Source organism: Tachyglossus aculeatus, chromosome 6 (assembly GCF_015852505.1).
Source record: "Tachyglossus aculeatus isolate mTacAcu1 chromosome 6, mTacAcu1.pri, whole genome shotgun sequence".
NCBI classification, from domain to species: domain Eukaryota; kingdom Metazoa; phylum Chordata; class Mammalia; order Monotremata; family Tachyglossidae; genus Tachyglossus; species Tachyglossus aculeatus.
In genome coordinates, this window is record NC_052071.1 from 35,528,889 (window position 1) to 35,551,231 (window position 22,343).

Here is a 22,343-nt window from a genome sequence, read left to right on the forward strand (position 1 = left end):
GTACTACTTTCGATGGTGGCCTGTGACCGGAACCTAAGCCGAGTGTCGCCGGTAGTGTTTCTCGAAGAACACGACGACTCCGGTCTCTAGGAAGAAAAGCCTCCGTCTCCGGAGCATCCCGAAGATGATCCTGAGCCTAGGGAACCGGCCAAACTTATCCTGGGCCAAACTCAGAGGACCACGGTGCCCTATAAAAAAAAAAAAGTTGGTATTTGTTAAGCGCTTACTATGTGCAAAGCACTGTTCTAAGCGCTGGGGGGAATACAAGGAGATGAGGTTGGCCCATGTGGGGCTCACAGTCTTCATCCCCATTTTACAGACGAGGGAACTGAGGCACAGAGAAGTGAAGTGACTTGCCCGAGGTCACACAGCAGACATGTGGGGGAGGCGGGATTCGAACCCATGACCTGTGACTCCCAAGCCCGCGCTCTTTCCACTGAGCCACGCTGCTTCTCTTAGAGCATAAGGATCAACTTGTATCCCCCCCGGCGCTTAGAACAGTGCTGTGCACATAGTAAGCGCTCAACAAATGCCATTATTATTATTATTATAAGGAGTCCCAGAGCTACACGGTGGCGCTTCACAAGGAAGCCGGGCGGCATTATTTTTCCACGCTTTGTGAGCACTGCATTTTTTTTTTCCCTTTCCACATCCTGTTTTCCCTCTTTCCTCTCCACCCATGACGGAGCCACAGTGAGGATGTTTTCCTTTAGCAAAGGAACCGGCTTCCTCATTGCCGAGTTGGCGACCAACCAGGTGGGTTGGTTGTATGCGGCAGCCGCCCTGAAATTCCTACTGGAGGAAAGTCAAAAATCCCGGCCATTTGCGAACTATAAAATCCACTTTTCCCTTTTCTCCTTCACTGGGACTAGCCCTGCCTCCAGAAACTCAGGCAGCTCCTGAGGAAGGGAATGGATTAACCTCCAAATAAAGCTCTGTCCTCTCCATTTAACGACAACAATAACAATGTTAATAATAATTAGTATGTATTAGGCTCTTACTATATGCCAAACACTGTTCTAAGAAGTGGGATAGACACAAGATAATCAGGTTGGACACAGTCCCCGCCCTACATGGGGCTTACAGTCTAGGAGGAGCAGGAACAGGTATTTTATCGAGAAGTAACATGGCCTGGCGGATAAAACACAGGCTGGTTCTACTCCCGTCTCCACCGCTTGTCTGCTGTGTGACCCTGGGCAAATCACTTCACTTCTCTGTCCTCAGTTCTCTCCTCTGTAAAATGGGGGTTAAGACTGTGAGCCCCCCCAGCAGGGCACATAGTACTTGACAAATACCATAATTATTATTATTTATTATTCTTGTCCCTATTTATAATAATAATAATGGTATTTGGTAAGAGCTTACTATGTGCAAAGCACTGTTCTAAGCACTGATCAAGGTGATCAGGTTGTCTGCTGTGTGACCCTGGACAAGTCACTTCACTTCTCTGTCCTCAGTTCTCTCCTCTGTAAAAAGGGGGTTAAGACTGTGAGCCCCCCCAGCATGGCACGTAGTAAGTACTTGACAAATACCATAATTATTATTATTTATTATTCTTGTCCCTATTAATAATAATAATAATGGTATTTGATAAGCGCTTACTATGTGAAAAGCACTGTTCTAAGCACTGATCAAGGTGATCAGGTTGTCTGCTGTGTGACCCTGGACAAGTCACTTCACTTCTCTGTCCTCAGTTCTCTCCTCTGTAAAAAGGGGGTTAAGACTGTGAGCCCCCCCAGCATGGCACGTAGTAAGTACTTGACAAATACCATAATTATTATTATTTATTATTCTTGTCCCTATTAATAATAATAATAATAATGGTATTTGGTAAGTGCTTACTATGTGAAAAGCACTGTTCTAAGCACTGGGGGAATACAAGGTGATCAGGTTGTCTGCTGTGTGACCTCGGGCAAGTCACTTCACTTCTCTGTCCTCAGTTCTGTCCTCTGTAAAAAGGGGGTTAAGACTGTGAGCCCTCCCAGCAGGGCACGTAGTAAGTACTTAACAAATACCATAATTATTATTATTTATTATTCTTGTCCCTATTAACAATAATAATGATAATGATGATATTTGGTAAGCGCTTACTATGTGAAAAGCACTGTTCTAAGCACTGGGGGCATACAAGGTGATCAGGTTGTCTGCTGTGTGACCTCGGGCAAGTCACTTCACTTCTCTGTCCTCAGTTCTGTCCTCTGTAAAATGGGGGTTAAGATTGTGAGCCCCCCCAGCAGGGCACGTAGTAAGTACTTGACAAATACCATAATTATTATTATTTATTATTCTTGTCCCTATTAATAATAATAATAATGGTATTTGGTAAGTGCTTACTATGTGAAAAGCACTGTTCTAAGCACTGGGGGGATACAAGGTGATCAGGTTGTCTGCTGTGTGACCTCGGGCAAGTCACTTCACTTCTCTGTCCTCAGTTCTGTCCTCTGTAAAAAGGGGGTTAAGACTGTGAGCCCTCCCAGCAGGGCACGTAGTAAGTACTTAACAAATACCATAATTATTATTATTTATTATTCTTGTCCCTATTAATAATAATAATAATGGTATTTGGTAAGCGCTTACTATGTGAAAAGCACTGTTCTAAGCACTGGGGGGATACAAGGTGATCAGGTTGTCTGCTGTGTGACCTCGGGCAAGTCACTTCACTTCTCTGTCCTCAGTTCTGTCCTCCGTAAAAAGGGGGTTAAGACTGTGAGCCCTCCCAGCAGGGCACGTAGTAAGTACTTAACAAATACCATAATTATTATTATTTATTATTCTTGTCCCTATTAATAATAATAATAATAATGATATTTGGTAAGCGCTTACTATGTGAAAAGCACTGTTCTAAGCACTGGGGGGATACAAGGTGATCAGGTTGCCCCACGTGGGGCTCACAGTCTTAATCCCCATTTGACCAGTTGTTGCCAACTTGTACTTCCCAAGCGCTTAGTACAGTGCTCTGCACACAGTAAGCGCTCAATAAATACGATTGAATGAATAAATGACAGGTGAGGGAACTGAGGCCCAGAGAAGTGAAGTGACTTGCCCAAAGTCACCCAGCTGACGGTTGGCAGGGCCAGGATTTGAACCCATGACCTCTGACTCCAAAGCCCGGGCTCTTTCCCCTGAGCCACACTGCTTCTCTATTATAAAGATGAGGAAACAAACTGGTTAAGTGACTTGCCCACGGTCACAAAGCAGATGAGTGACAGAGGTTGGATCGGAACCCGGGCCTCCTGATTCCTAGTTCATTCATTCATTCATTCATTCATTCAATCGTATTTATTGAGTGCTTACTGTGTGCAGAGCACTGTACTAAGCGCTTGGGAAGGACAAGTTGGCAAGATATAGAGACGGTCCCTACCCATCAGTGGGCTCACAGTCTCACACTTCTATTCTCCTTCCACTAAACTATGCCGCCTCCGCATGTCACTAGGATCAGGAGACAGACTTTGACTTTGACTTGGAAAGCAAATTCTGGGGTCTATGCCACTTCTTCATTCTGCTCACGATAAAAACAAATTGGCACTCTCTCTACGGAGAAAGTGGGCCTTAAAAGCACGCACTAATGAACAGTTTTAACCTAAGGGAAGAACCTTATTTTTATTATTTGTAAGTCAACGGAACAATTTGGAAAGTTGACCTAAACCTTTACCCTGGTAGTTCTGTTAGGAATCGAGTAAGGAGCTTGACTTGGAAGTCAGAGGACCTCGGTTCTAATCCCGGCTCCAGCACTTTTCCGCCGCGTGACCCTAAACTTCTCTGTGCTTCAATTCCCTCATCTGTAAAATGGAGATTAAGACTGCGAGCCCCATGTGGAATGGGGTCTGGGTCCAATCTGATGACCTTGTATCTGCCTCAGCACTTGGTACGTAGTAAGCATTTAAACGCCATTAAATAAAAGTAAATAAATAATAATTGACAGGAGACTTGACCCGGCTGCTTGAAGAAAAAGAAGTCCTAATCTCCCAGCTGACTCGAGGAAAACAAGCTTTCACTCAACAAACCGAGGAACTCAAGAGACAGCTGGAAGAGGAATCAAAGGTAAAATTAAGGAAACTTTTCTCTCCCAGTCCATCTTTGAGAGCCGTCATCCCAGTCTCCCACTGCTCCAAATCCTTCAATATCTTGGACCCATTTATCTAATTCCATTTTCGTCTCCAATGATTTTTACATACCATTTCCAATTGTTTTGTATTCACCCCTCTTTGGCCCTCAATTAGTACAGGGCACTTGAACTCTTGGCGGGTGGGGGGAATGAAGGGTCCCAGGACCAGCTCAGTGGATTTCTCTCGACTCATGTGTTCTCTCTTCCCTTTTCTTTAAGAAAAGGAGGGTTTCCTTGGCCCGGTACCATCAATACCTCTGCTGAAAACAAGATTTGAATCCTAATTTCGGTACCTCCCTGCAGCTGTGAATTCTTCAAAGCCCTTCCGCTCAGCACAAAAACAGCTGGCCCCCCAGACTGTAATCCAGACCAATTCTGCTCTTCTATTGTTAATCCTTTTCCTAGTCATCCTAATCAGCCCCTGCGAGACATTTGGTGCGGAAAGGGGAGTGTCCGACGATCCATTGTGTAACGCTAAAAAGAAACAAATATGCCCAGGCCCATTTTTCTCGTCTTTCTTTGCAGGCTAAAAATGCCCTGGCACATGCCTTGCGGTCTTCTCGCCATGACAACGACTTTCTCCACGAGCAATATGAAGAGGAGCAGGAAGCCAAGGCTGAGCTGCAACGGGCTTTATCCAAAGGTATTTGGCGAACCAAATACGAGAGTGAAGCCATCCAGCTCACGGAAGAACTCGAGGAAGCCACGTGAGTTGGGCAGGCTGGCTCGCCTCCTTGGGATTCGTCTTTAAGTGGCTTCTCTTTCACCCCCTTCTCCCCGATTCTGGTCCCCATCCAGAAAAAAGCTGGCTCACCGGCTGCAGGAGGCTGAGGAACGGGCCGGAGCGGTGAATTCAAAACGCACGTCGCTTGGAGAGGGCTAAGCAGAGACTGCAAGTCGAAGTGGAAGAGCTATGGGTCGACGGGGAGAGGGCCGCTAGTGTAGCAGTGGCCCTAGATAAGAAGCAGAGGAACTTTGATAAGGTACAATACCACCCAACCAGACAACCGGACCACCCCCAGAGGGATTTTTAAGGTCTGCTAAATTCAGAATATTTCACACCCAGGGCAACTGGAGCCCGCTGTTGGGTAGGGACCGTCTCTATATGTTGCAAACTTGTACTTCCCTGCACACAGTAAGCGCTCAGTAAATACGACTGAATGAATTGGAAGTCAGAGGGATTTTTAAGGTCTACTAAATTCAGAATATTTCACACCCAGGGCAACTGGAGCCCGCTGTTGGGTAGGGACCGTCTCTCTATGTTGCAAACTTGTACTTCCCTGCACGCAGTAAGCGCTCAATAAATACGACTGAAAGAATTGGATGCCTATAAGTAGCCTTAGAAATCTCTCTCTTGCCCGAAGAGGCACAGCAGACTGGTCCATCATCTTAAAGACCGAAAATTCTTCAAGAAAAGAATCTTGATCATGTTCATCATCATCAATCGTATTTATTGAGCACTTACTGTGTGCAGAGCACTGTACTAAGTGCTTGGGAAGTACAAGTTGGCAACAAATAGAGACAGTCCCTACCCAACAGTGGGCTCACATGTTGGCCACCCACCTGCTGATTTGGGGAATTCCAAGAGGATACTATAATGTTTTCAGGAATGGCACCATAAACTAAAAACAGAACATCTACAAGCCAGTAGAATGAACCAGGCAAATGCCGTGCTTCATCTTAATTTACTGGGAATCAGAGGATCTATTTTACCAAACACAAGGGCCGCCCTCTGAGCTCCCCTCCCTCCCTTGAACTTAGGCTAGGGCTGTTTCCTCAGCAGATCTTGGCAGAGAGGAAACAGAAACAAGAAGAATCCCAGGCTGACCTGGAGGCCCCCCAGAAGGAAGCCCGCTCCCCGAGCACGGAGATCTCCAAAATGAAAAATGCTTACGACGAAGCTTCGGACCGCCTAGAAACAATGAAACGTGAAAACAAAAATCTGCAGGGTGAGTTGTCCAAGTTCCGACTCAGACTAGAGAGATCGCTTTAAAAAAAAAGATACCCTCACACTGCTCTGGGCCTGTTTAGACACTCAAACTGTAACAAGGAAAAATTTTGAACCGGGTAATGAAGGGTAAAGGGATCCTCAATCTAGCAAGTGAAAAACATAAGATTTGGCAAATGGTAATAATAGTAATTGCGGTATTTCTTCAGCACTTACTATGTGCCCGGAATTGTATTAAGCAGTGGGGTAGACGTAAACAGATCGGGTTGGAAACAGTCCCTGTCCCCCATGGGGCTCACAGTCGCAATCGCCATTTTACAGATGAGGTAACTGAGGCACAGAGAAGTGAAGTGATTTGCCTAAGGTCACACAGCAGATAAGCGGCAGAGTAGGGATTAGATCAGGTCTGTCCTCTATCCATTAGGCCACGCTGCTTCTCATTAACGTGGCTTAGTGGAAAGAGTAAGGGCTTGGAAGTCGTAGGATGTGGGTTCTAATCCCAGCTGCATCCCTTGTCTGCTGTGTGACGTTGGGCAAGCCTTTCAACTTCTCTGTGCCTCAGTTACGTCATCTGTAAAATGGGGATTAAGACTGTGACCCCCCACGTGGGACAACCTGATTACCTTGTATCTACCCCAGGGCTTACAACAGTGTTTGGCACATAGTAAGCGTTTAACAAATACCATCATTATAATTATTATAACGTCTGTCTCCCCCTCTAAACTATAAGCTTCTTGTGGGAAGGAAACATGACTTCTATATGGTACTCTCCAGCGCTTCGAATAGTGCTTGGCACATAGTAGGCGTTTAACAAATAACATCATTATAATTATTATAACGTCTGTCTCCCCCTCTAAACGATAAGCTTCTTATGGGAAGGAAACATGTCTTCTATATGGTACTCTCCAGCGCTTCGAACAGTGCTTGGCACATAGTAAGAGTTTAACAAATACCATTATTATAATTATCATAACGCCCGTCTCCCCCTCTAAACTATAAGCTTCTTGTGGGAAGGAAGCATGTCTCTTATATGGTACTCTCCAGCGCTTCAAACAGTGCTTGGCACATAGTAGGCATTTAACAAATACCATCATTATAGTTATTATAACGTCTGTCTCCCCCTCTAAACAATAAGCTTCTTATGGGAAGGAAACATGACTTCTATATGGTACTCTCCAGCGCTTCGAACAGTGCTTGGCACATAGTAAGCGCTTAACAAATACCATCATTATAATTATTATAACGTATGTCTCCCCCTCTAAACGATAAGCTTCTTATGGGAAGGAAACATGACTTCTATATGGTACTCTCCAGCGCTTCGAACAGTGCTTGGCACATAGTAAGTGCTTAACAAATACCATCATTATAATTATTATAACGTCTGTCTCCCCCTCTAAACGATAAGCTTCTTGTGGGAAGGAAACATGTCTTCTATATGGTACTCTCCAGCGCTTCGAACAGTGCTTGGCACATAGTAAGCGCTTAACAAATACCATCATTATAATTATTATAACGTCTGTCTCCCCCTCTAAACGATAAGCTTCTTATGGGAAGGAAACATGACTTCTATATGGTACTCTCCAGCGCTTCGAACAGTGCTTGGCACATAGTAAGTGCTTAACAAATACCATCATTATAATTATTATAACGTCTGTCTCCCCCTCTAAACGATAAGCTTCTTGTGGGAAGGAAACATGTCTTCTATATGGTACTCTCCAGCGCTTCGAACAGTGCTTGGCACATAGTAAGCGCTTAACAAATACCATCATTATAATTATTATAACGTCTGTCTCCCCCTCTAAACGATAAGCTTCTTATGGGAAGGAAACATGACTTCTATATGGTACTCTCCAGCGCTTCGAACAGTGCTTGGCACATAGTAAGCGCTTAACAAATACCATCATTATAATTATTATAACGTCTGTCTCCCCCTCTAAACGATAAGCTTCTTGTGGGAAGGAAACATGTCTTCTATATGGTACTCTCCAGTGCTTCGAACAGTGCTTGGCACATAGTAGGCGTTTAACAAATACCATCATTATAATTATTATAACGTCTGTCTCCCCCTCTAACCTATAAGCTTCTTATGGGAAGGAAACATGACTTCTATATGGTACTCTCCAGCACTTCGAACAGTGCTTGGCACATAGTAGGCATTTAACAAATACCATTATTATAATTATCATAACGTCTGTCTCCCCCTCTAAACTATAAGCTTCTTGTGGGAAGGAAACCTGTCTTCTATATGGTACTCTCCAGTGCTTCGAACAGTGCTTGGCACATAGTAAGCGCTGAACAGATGCCATTATTATTATTACTTTCCATAGCACTTAGTACAGTACTCTGCACACAGTAAGTGCTCAATAAATACCATTGATAAAGGTGAAGATGATAACAGTAGCATTCAGAGAAAGTACTCTAATAGGGGCAAGGATGTTACTTGGCAGCTCAGGCAACCTCTTTTTCTGGACCTACCCTTTGAGACAGATGAATCCTGTCTCCCAAACAGAGGAGACATATACCTGTATATATGTTTGTACATATTTATTACTCTATTTTACTTGTACATATTTATTCTATTTATTTTATTTCGTTAATATGTTTGGTTTTGTTCTCTGCCTCCCCCTTCTAGACTGTGAGCCCACTGTTGGGTAGGGACTGTCTCTAGATGTTGCCAACTTGGACTGCCCAAGCGCTTAGTACAGTGCTCTGCACACAGTAAGTGCTCAACAAATACGATTGATTGATTGATTGATTGATTGATTGATTGAGGAGATCACCGATCTCACTGAGCAGATGAGCGATACTTGCAAAGGCTGTAGGGGAACTGGAGAAAGCAAAGAAGCACTTTGAACAAGAAAAGGGTGAACTCCAATCTGCCCTGGAAGAAGTGGAAGTAAGGAAAAGTTCCTTAAATGCGTCTGTTCACAAAAATTATTTTGACCTTGAAAATCTCCCCCTTCTTGCTCAAGTCATAGTGATGAGTTATCTGGTGGCTTCCAACACCCGATGTCAGGGTCATATGTTACGTTTTTGTTGGAATTTCCCTATGCTTAATTTTAATTCCCCCTATAGGCTGTAAACCCCTTTTGGGCAGGGATTGCGTCTACCTATTCTATTGTACCTTACTCTCCCAAGTGCTTAGCACAGTGCTCGGCACACAGTAAGTACTCGATAAATACCCCTGATTGATTCTTTCAGGCCTCATGGACTGTAATTTACACGGCAGACTTTGACCGCATCGAAGGTTTTCTCGGCTTCGCTGTTACACGGGCAAAACTCGGAATTACTTTGGCGCTAAATTACTGCTCCTTTGTGTCTTGTAAGGGAAGTTTGGAACGGGAAGAAGGGAAGATCCTGCGGATTCAGATAGAGCTAAGCCAGGTGAAGTCTGAAGTAGACGGGAAGGTGGCTGAGAAGGATGAGGAAATGGAGCAATTAAAAAGGAGTCCATGCACCTGTATAGGCCTTCCCACACTGACTCCTTCCCTTCCCCACAGCACCTGTATATATGTTTGTACGTATTTATTACTCTATTTATTTTATTTGTACATATTTATTCTATTTATTTTATTTTGTTACTATGTTTTGTTTTGTTGCCTGTCTCCCCCTCCTAGACCGTGAGCCCACTGTTGGGTAGGGACCGTCTCTAGATGTTGCCAACTTGGACTTCCCAAGCGCTTAGTCCAGTGCTCCGCACACAGTAAGCGCTCAATAAATACGATTGAATGAATGAATGAATGCAGAGCACGCTGGACATGGAGGTCAGGAGCAGGAACGGCGCCCTGCGGCTGAAGAAGAAGATGGAGGGAGATCTAAATGAAATGGAGATCCGGCTGAGCGATTGCAATCGCCAAGCCGCCAAAGCCCAGAAACAGCTACGAAACGTGCGCGGTCAGCTCAAGGTAGCATAGAGATTGTGAGTGTCGGGTGATTTTGGCCACTGGTAAACGTTTACTCCATGCTCAGTGCCTGGGGTGGATGCGAACGTCTCAGACCGAACACAGTCTCTGACCCAGTGGGGCGCAGAATCCATCTCATCCCCATTTCACAGAGGAAGATACTGAGGACCGAAGAGATTTAGTCACGCAACAGGCCACTGGCAGAGCTGGGACTAGAAGCTGGGTCTCCTGACTCCCAAACCTCAGGCTCTTTAGACTAGGCCGTGACCATGACTTTCTGAGTACTCCTCTTCCAAAGGCGTGACAAATGGGAACAGTGTCGACCAAGGACCATGGAATTTCCTTCCCTGAATCAGTCAATTGTATTTATTGAGTACCTACTGTTTGTAGAGCATGGTACAAAGCACCTGAGACACATTCCCTGCCCAAAGGGCGCTTATAGTCTGGGGGGGGGGGGGAGACAGACATTAATATAAATAAATAAATTACAGATATGTACATAAGTGCTGTGGGTCTGGGAGAGGGGATGAATAAAGGGAGCAAGTCAGGATGACACAGAAGGGAGTGGGAGAAGAGGAAAAGAGGACCTCTTGGAGGAGATGTGCCTTCATTAAGTGTTTGCAAGCAGGGGAGCTTACCTTCTATTTTTATTTGCTTCCAAGTACCTAGTACAGTGATCAGCCCAGGAAAGGGGCTACAGATGTGTTGATTATGATGAGGGGTCGGAAAGGCCAGTGAGGGGATATACTATCATTCATTCAATCGTATTTGTTGAGCGCTTACTGTGTGCAGAGCACTGGACTAAGCGCTTGGGAAGGACAAGTTGGCAACATCTAGAGACGGTCCCTACCCAACAGCAGGCTCACAGTCTAGAAAGGGGAGACAGACAACAAAACAAAACATATTAACAAAATAAAATGAATTGAATAAATATGGACAAATAAAATAAATAGAGCAATAAATACGTACAAACATATATACAGGTGCTGTGGGGAGAGGAAGGAGGTAAGGCGGGAGGGATGGAGAGGGAGAGGAATGAGGGGGCTCAGTCTGCGAAGGCCTCCTGGAGGAGGTGAGCTCTCAGTAGGGCCTTGAAAGGAGGAAGAGCCCGACCACTCTGGACAGACGCAAATATTATCATATGTTGCGCAGTTGCGTTTACTTTCTGTGGCGTCTGACACTGGCTTTGGCTCTGTAAAATAGGGATTACTGCTGTGCACCCCATATGGGACATAAATCTACCCCTACGCTTAGTACAGTGCCTGGCACATAGTAAGCACTTGGCAAATACCATTAGAAAAACCAAAAACAAAATGCCAAAGGGTCAAAGATTCTGTTATAAACTATAGTCTTTATCCACTTAACATACTTAGGAATGTACCTGCATTTGCACCAGGAAAATGCTACTCAGACTGGCACAGAAAAGGATAGTGACACTAAAACTAAAACCCCTTCCCAGCTCAAAAATAATCGGTTTTCTTATCATGTGGGGCTCTAGAATATTCCTTTCTTAAAAGAAAATGATCGACAATCTAGAAAAAAGCAAACATATATTTAAGTCAAAATCCAAACCCAGACTTGTTTCCATACTGCGGCGAGAATCTGCTGCCAAGAATTTTAGGTCCGAAATACAAACCGTTCCCATGGAAACATTTTCAGAAAAGGACCAGTGCCTTCCTCCGTTTCACTCAAGGTTGGGCACAAAAGCATTAATACCTCTTGGGAGATGCGTTCCATCAGTGGTTCTGAGTTTCCCGCTTTTCGATTCTGGAATGCCCCAAAGCAACCCTCAGGAAAATGCAAAAGTGCTGCTGGATGTTTTAGCGTTTTCCATTAAAGAAATCTCCAAGAGCTTTGTGAACGTACGCTAAAAACCACAAAATAATCCTGAAAGACATTGTCTTATAGAGCTGGGGGAGATCACGGAGAGATTTGTCCAAAGTCCCCTTTGTGTAAAGGTTTTACTTTTAATGTTATTGTCAATCGGTATCTCAAACAGGATGGAGGTTCACAAACGTGCTGTTTTTATCATAACCCTTCCCTTCGGCTAACACACTGGACCATAAGCTCCTTGAGGGCAGGGATCAGGTCTACCCACTCTATTGTAATAATAATAATAATCGTGGCATTTGTTAAGCTCTTACTATGTACCAGCCACTGTACTAAGCACTGGGATGGATCAATCAATCAATCAATCGTATTTATTGAGCGCTTACTGTGTGCAGAGCACTGTACTAAGCGCTTGGGAAGTCCAAGTTGGCAACATATAGAGACAGTCCCTACCCAACAGTGGGCTCACATTCTAGAAGGGGGAGACAGAGAACAAAACCAAACATATTGGATACAAGCAAAGCGGGTTGGACACAGTCCCCGGCCCACATGGGCCTCTCAATCTTAATCCCCATTTTACAGTCGAGGCAACTGAGGCACAGAGAAGTGAAGTGGCTTGCCTGAGGTCACAGAGCAAACAAGTGGCGGAGCCGGGACTAGAAAAATGATGTATCCACTTGTGCTTCTATTGTACTCTCCCAAGTGTGTTCTGTTCACAGTAGATAATAAATACCATCAATTGGCTGAAACAGGACTTAAAACGATCAGCGCAGAGGGCAAATTTTATGTTCAAACGTAATTTTATTTTCAAATGCAATCTGTGGTGTAAGCTCATCTCTAGACTGTAAACTCATGGCGTGCAGGGAACATATCTACCGGCTCTGCTATATTGTACTTTATCAAGCACTTAGTACAGCGCTCAGCACGTAGTCGGCGCTCAGTAAATACGACTGATTGTTGATTGGTGTCCATTGCTTTAGAGAACGAAAATCACCTTGTGACCTTCCCCACTCACTTCTTCCCCTAAAGCAATTGAAAGTGGAAAGAAAGAGAGGGAAGAGTTCTGGACTTACTTGTTTGCAAAATGTCCGTCTCAAAGGACTGCTATGAAATGTGCAAAGTGCTTTCAGAAATGTGCTAGTGTCACAAGGGGTCTGTAATAATAATAATAATAATGGCATTTATTAAGCGCTTACTATGTGCAAAGCACTATTCTAAGCGCTGGGGAGGTTACAAGGTGATCAGGTTGTAATTAAGTTCTAATCTCCGCAAATAACAGCAGGTAATGGAACCAGAAATAACCGGGCATTCGGTGTTCTTCAAAACATTTTTCAGGACGGTAGTACTTTCAAAATAAAATTAATCGCATGGATTTCCACAAGTAATTGGAATGCAATACTAAGGGGGCAGCAGCAGCTCAAATAAAATCCAAAGCAGGGTACAAAACGCATCTTCTAGAGCATGCTCATAATTCAACTCGCTGTACAACTGCAATGAGGGCTCTTCTCTAGTCCCTTCAATTCAAGCAGAGACAGAAAAGGATTGATGTTTCTGGGATTTGATTGCCAATCTTGGGAAGGTGTTGTTTCTTTTCTTGTTTTTTTTTTTAAATATATATTATGTCATGGCCGTCTCCCCCTTTTATTTTATTTTGTTAGTATGTTTGGTTTTGTTCTCTGTCTCCCCCTTTTAGACTGTGAGCCCACTGTTGGGTAGCGACTGTCTCTATATGTTGCCAATTTGTCCTTCCCAAGTGCTTAGTACAGTGCTCTGCACACAGTAAGCGCTCAGTAAATACGATTGATGATGATGATAGGAGGCCTTCCCAGACTGAGCCCCCTTTTTCCTCTCCTCCTCCCCATCCCGCCTCTGCCCTACGTCCTTCCCCTCCTCACAGCACCTGTATATCATCATCATCATCAATCGTATTTATTGAGCGCTTACTGCGTGCAGGGCACTGTACTAAGCGCTTGGGAAGTACAAGTTGGCAACATATAGAGACAGTCCCTACCCAACAGTGGGCTCACAGTCTAAAAGGGGGAGACAGAGAACAAAACCAAACATGCTAACAAAATAAAATAAATAGAATAGATATGTACAAGTAAAATAAATAAATAAATAGAATAATAAATATGTACAAACATATATACATAGTATAGATTTATTACTCTATTTTACTTGTGCATATTTACTATTCTCTTTATTTTATTTTGTTAATGTTTTGTTTTGGTGTCTGCCTCCCCCTTCTAGACTGTGAGCCCGCCGTTGGGTGGGGACCGTCTCTAGATGTTGCCAACTTGGACTTCCCAAGTGCTTAGTCCAGTGCTCTGCACACAGTAAGCGCTCAATAAATACGACTGAATGAATGAATTTCATAGCAAAATGGGTCTTTGATTTAAAAAAAAAAAATCAATTCCAGTGCCCATGTCCATTTGTGGGTGTCAATTCTAGACTGTGAGCCCGCTGTTGGGCAGGGATCGTCTCTATATGTTGCCAACTTGTATTTCCCAAGTGCTTAGTACAGTGCTCTGTACACTGTAAGCGCTCAATAAATACGGTTGAATGAATGAATGAATGTTGGGTAGGGACCGTCTCTGTATGTTGCCGATTTGTACTTCCCAAGCACTTAGCACAGTGCTCCGGACATAGTAAGCGCTCAGTAAATACGATTGAATGAATGAATCCCCAAAATGTATTTTGAACAACGGTCAGCTCCTGAAATACTTTCACAGTAGGGTCCTAGCTGAATGCTAAAACTAAGTTTTTATGACGGCAGAATGTTTCTAAGGGAGAGTGTCCCAGTAATCTAATATTTTAAAGCAGGAAGGACATCCAGACGGGGCTGGTCAACTGCTTATGTGAGTCGCAGGGGCTGAAACATCTGCTATTCAAGCAAGTTATCAGGGCAGATGGCCCATTCATGCCAATTTCGCTTGCCAAAAATGATAAGAGTACTGAAATGAATTCAACCTGAGTTGATGCAAAGGGCTCTTCATGATATAAAGCCCCCCTTTCGGATGAATTCCGCTGGAGGATCCCATTTTCAAGGTCACAGGACAAAGCTGAGAGGGGCAGGAATGCAGAGTCACCAAAAAAATTTAAAAAAGCTAAAATCGATGAGAAAAACCCGCTGAAGATTGTTAACCCCAAGTTTGTTGCCTTTGTTGCTAAAGATCCACCTCTCTACCAGGTTAGTTCTTAAGTTGGTCTCGGGCCAGGTGTCCATTCATTCAGTCCTATTTTTAAATTATTTATTAAATTATATAACTATTTATTAATAAATTTATTAATAGCAAATATTCCTGTTTATTAATTAATTTATTAATAAATACTATTTACTTATAAATGCATATTTATAAGTACGTGTTAATAAATGCGTATTAATAAATGCAATTATATTAATGCAATTAATAAATGCAATAATAAATACATATTACATATTTATAAATACGATTTATCAATAAATACGATTGATGATTCATTGAGCGCTATGTGCAGAGCACTGTACTAAGCGCTTGGGAAGGACAAATCGACAACATCTAGAGACGGTCCCTACCCAACAACAGGCTCACAGTCGAGAAGGGGGAGACGGACGACAAAACAAGGGGAGATCTGGCCAGGTATGGGAAGCAGAGCTCGGGCTTGTTAGTCGGAGGACTTGGGTTTTAATCTTGGCTCTGCCACTTGCTTGCTGTGTGACCTTGGGAAAGTCACTTGACTTCCCTTCAATCAATCCCTTCAATCAATCATTCAATTGCGTGGCTCGGTGGAAAGAGCACGGACTTTGGAGTCAGAGGTCATGGGTTCAAATCCCAACTCTGCCAGTTGTCATCTGTGTGATGCTGGGCAAGTCACTTCACTTCTCTGGGCCTCAGTTACCTCATCTGTAAAATGGGGATTAAGACTGAGCCCCACGTGGGACAACCTGATCACCTTATAACTTCCCCAGGGCTTAGAACAGTGCTTTGCACACAGTAAGCACTTAATAAAAATGTCATTATTATCATTATTAGAGAAGCAGCGTGGCTCAGTGGAAAGAGCCCGGGCTTGGGAGTCAGAGGTCAGGGGTTCGAATCCCGGCTCCGCCAAATGTCTGCTGTGTGACCTTGGGCAAGTCACTTAACTTCTCTGAGCCTGTTACCTCATCTGTAAAATGGGGATTGACTGTGAGCCCCAGGTGGGACAACTTAATCACCTTGTATCCTCCCCAGTGCTTAGAACAGTGCTTTGCACATAGTAAGCACTTAACAAATGCCATTATTATTATTATTATTATTATTATTATTATTATTATTATTATTCCCTGTGCCTCGGTTACTGTAAAATGGGGATTCAATGCCTGTTGTCCCTCCTATTTAGATTGTGGCCCCCACGTAGGACAGGGACTCTGCCCAACTTCATTAGCTTGTACCTTCCCCAGGGTTTATTTATTACTCTATTTATTTATTTATTTATTTTACTTGTACATATCTATTCTATTTATTTTATTTTGTTAGTATGTTTGGTTTTGTTCCCTGTCTCCCCCTTTTAGACTGTGAGCCCACTGTTGGGTAGGGACTGTCTCTATATGTTGCCAACCTGTACTTCCCAAGTGCTTAGTACAGTGCTCTGCACACAGTAAGCGCTCAATAAATACGATTGATTGATTGATTGATTGAACAGTGCTTGGCACATCATTAGTGTTTAACAAATATAAATAATAATAATAATGACATTTATTAAGCGCTTACTATGTGCAAAGCACAGTTCTAAGAGGGTTCAGGGTGGAATGAGGAAAGGGAAAGACTGAGAAACGCAAACTCGCCTCTACAACGGGCCTATTTGGGCATCATCATCAATGGTAATTACTGAGCACTTAATACGGGTAAAATTCTGTATTAAGAGTTTGGGAGAGGACAATATGACAGAGTTGGCATTCACATTCCCTGCCCACAGTGAGGCTGGGGGGGGAGACGGACATTAATATGAATAATCTATAATATATAATTTATAACTACGTACGTAAGTGCTGTGGGGTTGAGGGTGGAAAGAATATCAAATGCCCAAAGGTCACCGATCCAAGTGCACAGATGATGCACGGAGAACCAAAAGAAGAGTCCGGCTGCTAAGGAGTCAGTCGTGTTTCAAGTTCTGTTGTCAACGCAATCCTTAAATATATGTATTTATATATATATATATATTTATATATATATATACAAAATAAATAGAATAGATATGTACAAGTAAAATAGAGTAATAAATATGTGCAAACATATATATATATATAATATCCTTGTATATATGTTTGCACATATTTATTACTCTATTTATTTATTTATTTATTTTACTTGGACATATCTATTCTATTTATTTTATTTTGTTAGTATGTTTGGTTTTGTTCCCTGTCTCCCCCTTTTAGACTGTGAGCCCACTGTTGGGTAGGGGCCGTCTCTATATGTCGCCAACTTGGACTTCCCAAGCGCTTAGTACAGTGCTCTGCACACAGTAAGCGCTCAATAAATACGATTGATGATGATGATGACGACGCACGCAGAACCAAAAGAAGAGTCCGGCTGCTAAGGAGCCAGTCGCGTTTCAAGTTCTGTTGTCAATGCAATCCTTAAATTTATGTATTTATATATACATAAATATATGTATTTATGTATTTATATATATATATCCTCATATATATGCTTGTACATATTTATTACTCTATTTATTTATTTATTTCACTTGTACATATCTATTCTATTTATTTTATTTTGTTAGTATGTTTGGTTTTGTTCCGTCTCCCCCTTTTAGACTGTGAGCCCACTGTTGGGTAGGGACCATCTCTATATGTCGCCAACTTGGACTTCCCAAGCGCTTAGTACAGTGCTCTGCGCACAGTAAGCGCTCAATAAATACGATTGATTGATCGATTAAAGACAAGACTATTTTATCGAATGCTGAGAGATGGCTCTGCTGTCTGGGAGTTTTAACCGTCTCCCCTCAGAAAGGAGTAGGAAGTTACCCGCATCTTTTTCTTCAGCTTCCTTTTGCTGACCTGCTCCCTTTATTCATCCCAGCCCCACATCACTTACGTACGGATCCGTAATTTATTTATTTATATTAATGCCTGTCTCCCCCTCTAGACTGTAAGCTCATTGTGGACAGGGAATTCATTCATTTGATTATATTTATTAAGCACTTACTATGTGCAGAGCACTCTACTAAGAATTTGGGAGAGGACAATATAACAATAAACAGACACATTCCCTGCCCACGATAGTAATAATAATAATAATGGCATTTATTAAGCGCTTACGATGTGCAAAGCACTGTTCTAAGCGCTGGGGAGGTTACAAGGTGATCAGGTTGTCCCACGGGCGGGGCTCACAGTCTTCATCCCCATTTTACAGATGAGGTAACTGAGGCACAGAGAAGTGAAGTGACTTGCCCAAAGTCACCCAGCGGACAATTGGCGGAGCCGGGATTTGAACCCATGAACTCTGACTCCAAAGCCCGGGCTCTTTCCACTGAGCCACGCTGCTTCAATGATGAGCTTTTGATCTAGAGGGAATGTGCCTGCTATATTTTTAGATTGTACTCTCCCGAGCGCTTAGTACAGTGCTCTGCACGTAGTAAGCACTCAATAAATACGACTGACTGACTTTCACTCCACCCCACCACCCAAAGTCATGAAGCTTGGAGCATTCAGGCAGCATGCAGGGAGGAGCGTGGCTCAGTGGAAAGACCGTGGGCTTGGGAGTCGGAGGTCATGGGTTCAAATCCTGGCTCCGCCACTTGTCAGCTGTGTGACCTTGGGCAAGCCGCTTGACTTCTCTGTGCCACAGTTCCCTCATCTGTAAAATGGGGATTAAGACTGTGAGCCCCACGTGGGACCACCTGATCACCTTGTATCCCCCCCAGCGATTAGAACAGTGCTTTGCACATCGTAAGCGCTTAATAAATGCCATTATTATTATTATTACTACCGTGGGCAGGGAATGTGTCTGTTTATTGTTATATTGTACTCTCCCAAATTCTTAGTAGAGTGCTCTGCACATACTAAGTGCTTAATAAATATGATCAAATGATATCATTTGATATCATGATCAAATGATATCCGCTTGTATCCCCCTCAGCGCTTAGAACAGTGCTTTGCACATAGTAAGCGCTTAACAAATACCATTATTATTATTATTATTCCTTTCCTCTGCTTAGCAGTCTACGACAGATGTTTCGTCAAGGGGTTGAGAGCCCAGAATGGCAAGTAACTTCCTCCAACTCCCACTGACTGGCTGCACAAACACACGGCAGCCAGGTAAGAGCCCTTCCATCCTTGATCGGTGGTATTTATTGAGCACTTAGTGTGGACAGAGCACTGTACTAGGCACTTCCGAGAGCAGAATTCCCTCCTCTCTTTGATCCTGTTCAGGCAGACGTAACCAGCGGAGAGTGTGGCGTTTTGACAAAAGTTGAGAGAAAAATGTAAGCTCACTGTGGACAGGGAAGGTGTCCGTTTATTGTCATATTGTCCTCTACCAAGCGCTTAGTACAGTGCTCTGTACACAGTAAGTAGTCGATAAATACGATTGACTGACAAGTGCTTTCACGCCCATGGTCTGAGTCTTCTCAGAAAAAAGGGCACGAGGGCATTATTAAATTACAAACAGAATTAGCAGATGCATTCCCTGCCCAAAACGAGCCAGCAAAGGGAAGATCGGTTTTTGCTTTAATAACTCTTTAATAGACTCAATATCTACTTAATTCCTGCGAAGCAGCATGGCTTGGTGGAAAGTCAGAGAGGCTTGGGAGTCGGAGGATGTGGGTTCTAATCCCACCTCCACCACTTGTTCTTCCGTGTGAACCTTGGACGAGGTTAGATTGAGAAAGTGCTTGATGCAGGGAGGGATAAGTCCTCCCTCTGCCCATCCGCCAAGCTCGCTCTCTTCCTCCCTTCAAGACCCTGCTGAGAGCTCACCTCCTCCAGGAGGCCTTCCCAGACTGACCCCTTCCTTCCTCTCCCCCTCGTCCCCCTCTCCATCCCCCCATCTTACCTCCTTCCCTTCCCCACAGCACCTGTATATATGTATATATGGTTGTACATATTAATTACTCTATTTCTTTATTTATTTATTTTACTTGTACATAGCTATTCTATTGATTTTATTTTGTTAGTATGTTTGGTTTTGTTCTCTGTCTCCCCCTTTTAGACTGTGAGCCCACTGTTGGGTAGGGACTGTCTCTATATGTTGCCAATTTGTACTTCCCAAGCGCTTAGTACAGTGCTCTGCACATAGTAAGCGCTCAATAAATACGATTGATGATGATGATGATGATGATTAATTACTCTATTTATTTATTTATTTTACTTGTACATATCTATTCATCTTATTTTGTTAGTATGTTTGGTTTTGTTCTCTGTCTCCCCCTTTTAGACTGTGAGCCCACTGTTGGGTAGGGACTGCCTCTCTATGTTGCCGATTTGTACTTCCCAAGCGCTTAGTACAGTGCTCTGCACATAGTAAGCGCTCAATAAATACGACTGATGATGATGATGATGATAAGTCACTGAGGGAGGTTTCTGGGCACCACTTTCTGATCACAGAAACAAGAGCGGGGAGAGGTGCTGAGAATACAGACTGCCTCGATCGATCCTCATTTAATGGGCCATCTGAAAATTGCCGAGTTGGACATCGGCAGTTCCTCTCCATTAACAATAACTGTCCTTATTCACTTTTACGGTCTTTGTTTTTTCAATTCTCCCCTCACAACTCTAAATCAGAAAAAAGAACCACCTTCAAGGCCAGCACTATTCTCCTGTATTTACATCTCCGCTCCTCCTCAGCTAGTTCTCTCAAAACCTAAACTTCGGCTTTTAACAAACATTCTCCAGCACTAAATCACCTCTCTCTTCACCAAAACCCCCTCACTCCTCTCCTGAAATCTGCTTCTTCCACAGAGCTTTTCCCAAGAAAATGCAAACGCTGTGTAGTCACCCTTTTGTTGGAGGACGACAAATTACACATAATTCATTATCCAATTCAGAACTGGCATTTTTACACAGCTACAGATCCATATACCCTGAATGGGTCAACTCAAACAAAAGGTTCATCACAGAGTATTTTTATATCTTACCAACTCAACCCATCATAGAGTATTTTTTATATCTTTCGAATGTCCTTCCCCTTCTAGACTGTGAGCCCACTGTTGGGTAGGGACCGTCTCTATATGCTGCCAACTTGTATTCCCAAGCGCTTAGTACAGTGCTCTGCACACAGTAAGCGCTCAATAAATACGATAGATTGATTGATTGTTTCTGCTGTAGTCTTTGTAATTTTGAATTTGTTTTAATAGCCAAGTCAATGTTCACTACTAGAAGGCAAAGATGATAATGAACTTAAGCAGCTCAAGTATTAACAGAATGCCTTGCATACCAAATTGCTTAATTAAATCGACAATCCATCGATCATATTCGTTGAGCATTTTATGCAAAGCACTGTACTATCAATCAATCGTATTTATTGAGCGCTTACTGTGTGCAGAGCACTGTACTAAGCGCTTGGGAAGTACAAGTTGGCAACATTTGGAGACAGTCCCTACCCAACAGTGGGCTCACAGTCTAAAAGCCCTTGGGAGAGCGCTTAGAACAGTGCTTGGCTTATAGTAAGCGCTTAATAAATACCATAATTATTATTATTATTATTACAGTACAAACAGGACTAGCAGATGCATTCCCGGCCCAAAACGAGCCAGCAAAGGGAAGATCAGTTTTTGCTTTAATAACTCTTTAATAGATTCAATATCTACTTAATTCCTGTGAAGCAGCATGGCTTAGTGGAAAGTCAGAGACACTTGGGAGTCAGAGGACATGGGTTCTAATCCCACCTCCACCACTTGTCTTCCGTGTGAACCTTGGACGAGTCGCTTAGCATCTCTGAGCCTCAGTTACCTCATCTGTAAAATGGGGATTAAAAGCGTGAGCCCCACGTGGGACAAGCTGATTGCCCTGTATCTACCCCAGTGCTTAGAACAGTGCTTGGCACATAGTAAATGCTTAACAAATACTGCAATTATGACGACGATGAGGATGATTTTAAAAGGATGACACTTTGCAAAATTCGGTAATTAACTGCCTGGAAGCACCGAAGGGGCCTGTAGGGAGGTGTGAGAGCACTGTAATAATAATAATAATAATAATAATCAATCGTATTTATTGAGCGCTTACTATGTGCAGAGCACTGTACTAAGCGCTTAATAATAATAATAATAATGGCATTTATTAAGCACTTACTATGTGCAAAGCACTGTTCTAAGTGCTGGGGTAGATACAAGGTAACCAAGTGGTCCCACGTGGGGCTCACAGACTTAATCCCCATTTTCCAGATGAGGGAACCGAGGCCCAGAGAAGTGAAGTGACTTGCCCAAAGTCACCCAGCTGACAAGTGGCGGAGCCGGCATTCGAACCCATGACCTCTGACTCCAAAGCCCGGGCTCTTTCCACCGAGCCACGCCGCTTCTCTAGTGTTCCATAAAAGAACAAGCGATGGATTTCCATTTTAGCGACAACTGCAATCCAGGGATCTTAAACTGA

At 43.2% G+C, this 22,343-nt stretch overlaps 1 pseudogene; it reads left to right on the forward strand.

Annotated features, from left to right (window-relative positions):
• The window catches only part of LOC119929547, a 49,848-nt pseudogene that overhangs the window by 22,640 nt on the left and 4,865 nt on the right, over nucleotides 1-22,343 (forward strand).